The sequence below is a fragment of the Cebus imitator genome, unplaced genomic scaffold (genome assembly GCF_001604975.1).
Source record: "Cebus imitator isolate Cc_AM_T3 unplaced genomic scaffold, Cebus_imitator-1.0 Scaffold357, whole genome shotgun sequence".
NCBI classification, from domain to species: domain Eukaryota; kingdom Metazoa; phylum Chordata; class Mammalia; order Primates; family Cebidae; genus Cebus; species Cebus imitator.
Genome location: NW_016107672.1, coordinates 2031275 through 2036263, shown reverse-complemented (window position 1 = coordinate 2036263; position 4989 = coordinate 2031275). Strand labels below are relative to the sequence as shown.

At 40.5% G+C, this 4989-nt stretch overlaps 1 pseudogene; it reads right to left on the bottom strand.

The window, feature by feature from the left end:
• Window positions 1-1995: 1995 nt before the first annotated feature.
• On the bottom strand, window positions 1996-3376 carry LOC108287936 (annotated as a pseudogene).
• Window positions 3377-4989: the final 1613 nt, after the last annotated feature.

Genomic DNA, 4989 nt, shown 5'->3' with positions numbered 1-4989 from the left:
ATAAGCTCATAATTTGCTATGAGCATGGACTTCAGAATCAGAAGGATTAGACTTGACTCATGGTATCTATCATATGTTAGCAGAGGAAGCTTGAAAGTTAAGTAATACCACCGAGCCTCATTTTTCTCATCTGAAAAATGGATATAATAGTACCTATATAACTAGGTCAAATGAGATGTTATGGTTTGTTGTGGTAAGACTATATAGTACAGAGCCAGACTGCTTGGGATTGAATGCTGGCTGACCTTGGACATAATGTTTACTCTTCTGTGCTCTGTGAAGATGATATAGGATCAGTTTAGAGGGCTGCTGTTAGGATAAAAAGACGGCATATGTAGAACACTTAGAATGACGTCAGGCATCTAGTGGTGCTTAATAAACGCTAGATAATTATTATTATGTACGTGAAAATAATTTTCTCAGTAGCAGAGACACCCTTTTGTGAGTATGTAGTTATTACATATATGCATAACATTTATAATGTATTACATAGAAACTCATTTTAATGCCCTAAATTATTGCATTATCTGGATAATTTCTCTGTCTTCTACTATAACGAGAAGTTATTTCAGATATATATGGTCATTTGCAAAGCCAGATCAGAGTGTCTGGTATTCTTTTTTTTTCATTGTTAATAAAAATATTTACTTTACATTTTATACAGAGCAACCTGAAGAAGTCTGCATCCTGACTTGACAGTTACCCAGGAGCTTACACTGTGTCCATCTCAACAGTGTGGTTCTAGGGATGGTGGATCCACACAAACACAGCAGGAATTTGGAGGGAAGAAAGGGGCACAGCAGGAACATATCTTAATCCTTTCTTAATGAAAAGGCCTTCTGAATTTCTGGAAACCTGTGCAAAGGGCGTTCTAAGACAAGCAATGTACTGTGAGCTCTTGAGCCTGGGACAGGAAAAGGATGTTGATAAATAAGGGAGCATTTTCTTGAGGCAGGGGATAAAGAGAGATTTTTAATTCTCTCCACTCCAGGACCAGTAATCAAAGGAGACCATGTCCAATCTTGAAGTATTTCCTTGTTCCAAAAGAGATGCTCATGCTCCTGACCAGACCCTGAAGCTATCATGTTATCATTCCTGAGTCCCTATTTACACCCCCAGCATCTTAGAAGGGCAGGGGAAGGTCAGAGGGTGGTGGCTTATGTTCTATGGAAGGAATTACTTAGTTCACATTAAGCATGGATAAAACCCAACGACTGGGACCACAGATCAAACAGACCTGTTGAAAGAGGTCTCTGGTGAGGACCAAGGCCACAAACATCCTCGGCTTGAGGTAGAACAGGTGGAGAAAGTCTGAATGGGGGTGAGTATTAAAGTGATGGGAAACAGGACACTCTGAGACATTAATTTTAATAGGAGAGTTTTGAAAAGAGAAATCAAATCAAACACTGGATGCCAGTTACAACAAATATCATCCCTTTATGCTCACCTGGTAGCATAAAAAATTGCCAAAGCATATCCATCTCTTAACCTATTGGTTAATAGGTCTTGCTAGAAGGTGTTGGTGTGCAGGGGAGAGGGCCGAGGGACTTGGTACAGCTGACTATCCAACATCATTCCTATGGAAACAGAAGGGGCAGAGTCCTGGTTTGCTGGCTTATTGAGCACTTGACAGAGTAGAAGCAAAATCTCAGAAGTGACTGCACACTCTTCACAACCAGCTTTGACCCAGGGAAAGAGAAGCCAGATTCTCACTCTGAGATGGTGCGTGGACCAAACTTAACCCATTACACGTGCATTAGTCATGGTCATTCTGCAGTTGACGGGCCACTCATACCAGGCAAGGGAAGGGAGTTGGTTACATTTTTCATGTTTTAGAGTCTTAATTTATAATTTAACCTCAAATCCATTATCAGTGCCTCAGAACAATTTAATCTTAATTCTTTAAAGGCCCCTTAAAAGTAGACTTTCTTGTTTTTTTTCTTTTTTTAAGCATCCTCACTTTCTGGTAGTTAGTTTCCCCCCCAGTCTCCAGTTTTACCCCAACTTAGAGTCCACAAACTTCATCAGAGCATCTATGCTCTTGGGTGTGGGCCTTTCTAGAGGGAATCCTAGGGCATGACTTCAGATGAGCTGTGCCAGAACACCCAGTGCCCGAGACACTCTGAACAGGACAGCGCAGTAATTCATTTCCATCACGCCACAGTACTGGAGCAGTACCTCCCTGTGAGTGTCTGCACTGGTCCAAGGATTCTTGGCCTTGCCATTCTCTAAGAGGATATTGGGCACAATCTTGTGTGGTTGAGCAATCAAATTAACATGAGTCATTATGTGGTGTTTCAGAGCAAACTCTCACTGCAGGTACATCATGGATCTGTCCTCTTTAGTACTACATGGCTATAGCCTGGAACAACTCGTCTGGATTGACTGTATTCCAGGTATAGTCTCATAACTTCTCATCGGCCACATCTTTGCTAACTTCCTTCTGTAGTTGAGTTAGCCAGTCAAGTACTTCCTGATTTGCTAGTACACATAGAGGGTCTGCCAACCCATTCGTGGAAGTTGCAAAGGACAGATAAGGGCTTGAAGGGGCACTGCCCAACATGTTGCTGGTATGAGCACTTACATTTCTGCCTTCACGGTCACTGTGGATGGTGTGGTATGGGTGCATGAACTCAGTGAACTGAGCATCAGTATAGCCTAACATGTTGGTGAAATTGTGGGACCGTATAGCTGAGCTATGCTGGCCCCAATACTGCTGCTGCCCTCTTAGAGATTTTGGTAGATCTTTGCTGTAACACAGGTAGCTTTGCGATCAGATCCACACAGTCTTCATAAATCAGCTCTCAGTGCTTGATACCCTCTGCATATGCTCAGGCAGTGTTACTTTCACTGTTGAGGGCTGTAAAGGCTGCACTGAGCTGAGACATGGGATGTATATTGGTGGGAAAGTTGTCTAGCAGGGTGACCACATGGGATGGTAGAGCTGCCCTCTTTGCCCATTCTTTTGAAAGCCAAGATACCTGTTTCCTCTGTTGGGATGTATTCAGTCACCAGTGGCTGAAATAAGCCCTCCAGCAGGGATTCTTTCTTACCCTTAACCTTGGGTGGCAGTTTTTGGCACTCAGGGACACTAAAGCCTCAGAAATGGATGCCTTCATTAGGATTAAGGACTGATGTTTCATATACCAATGCCTTCATTCCTCTCAGGTCACCACACATCATGTGCATAGTAGTTTGGCCCACCACCCTCTTGTTGCTGTCTGAAGATCTTAATTCTGGCCTGCTCCTTGGGTATCAGGTAAGCCAATATGTCTTCCAGATTCCTAGAGGAGGTACTGGCCTACCAGGCAGCAAGAACAAGACAAGATATGTCCTTTGCTCCCAAGAACTGGGCAGCAGTAGTCAGTAAAGTCATGGTGGGCCAACTCTGGGCTCTGGCGGGCAGAGAAAGAGGGGGAGAGCTGCGGCAGGAACAGGAGCCTACATTGCTGTGCCAGAGGCCATGCCAATGGGTAGACAGATTCTTGTTCTTTAAAATGAGAAAAGTACAAATATACACAGACATCTTATGATAGATGTAAATGGAAATTAAGTCTGATAAATTCAGCAATTGAAGAAAGCCTGTCACAACTCAGGACTATTAGAAACCCTTGGCTCTAGGTATGCCTGGGAATTGAAGGTCTGTTTACCACACGACTGCAAATTATCTGCTATACAATTGGCAACTTACACTGACGTTTTCTTCTCTGTTGCCATTGTGCTTGTCTATCTCAGGAGGTACCCCCGTGCATCATCCCTCACAACAATTTTTCTCTCCTTGACCCAGCTGTTCATTTCTTTTTCTGGATTACTCTGACAGAGAAATTAAGCACATTTACATAATGCACACTTTAAAAAGCACTAAAAGGAGGATCCATATACTCTTACACTAGACCCAATCTTACCAATTGTTTTTTCAGGACACCGCAGGGACATTTTTTAGTTAAGATTCTAACAGATTAAGCAAAAGGAATGGATTGCCCATTTGTATTTTTACACGTATCTTATGAAATCTATTTGTGTGAAACACTGAAAAAAAAAAGAAATGCAAATAAGATTATGAAAACCAATACACTTCATGTCTGTATGCTAGCAAAATTTCATTTCAGATAAAAAGGCTACATGTTGTTGAATTGATTAAAAATGATTTACTGAGAGAATGTATGTATGATGGCTTAATATTCCTTCCTGAGTTTAATTGGGTTTAGGTTAAAAACAGATGCTAAAATGAACTGCAAATATTTTAAAGATTATTTGTACAAAAATAAATTTTGGAGTGTGAAATTCAAAAATATTTCATTTGAAGGTTAGCTGACAGATGTTGCTTTATGTTGCTTTCAGTAAGCTAAATTAAAAAGTGGTTGATATCACAGATGTTTTATAGTTCATTTATCAAAATAAATGCATAAAAAGTTTTACCTTATTCTTACAGAACTGAAATGCTTTAGTGTTTTGTAGGAGTACAGAAATTCTTTCAAATCTAATTGTAGCATCAAAATAAAATTAAGGTATGATGAAGAGCTGCAGAACTTCAAGACTTCCTTCAAAACAAAAAGCATATTTTAAATTATTCTGAGTTTTTCAGTTTGTTTGGCCTGGGCAGCTTCCTGCATGTCTTGTTATAACTCCCATGTTAAATTTAGTCATCTATTCAGAAAATAGAGAAAAGTATTCACCACTGGCAGGTGAAAACAGGAAATAAAAATATTGACTCGGGATGTTCCCAGGGCCATTAATGAGAGGATTGTAGTTGCTAAGGCCACCATGAATAGGAAAGTGTGCATAAGTACATCATTGGACACCCACTTTATTCCAATTCATGATGCCTGTAATTTCTGGTTATGTGAGTAACATGGTAAAATAGCTTGTATTGTAGTGTATTTTTTTTAAGTGCGTCTTAAAGATCTTCTATTTTTAGGACCACAGCGGAATCTTCGCTTTTCCATTTCCTCTCTTTTGGAAACATCTGGGATTTTTTGGAAATGCCTA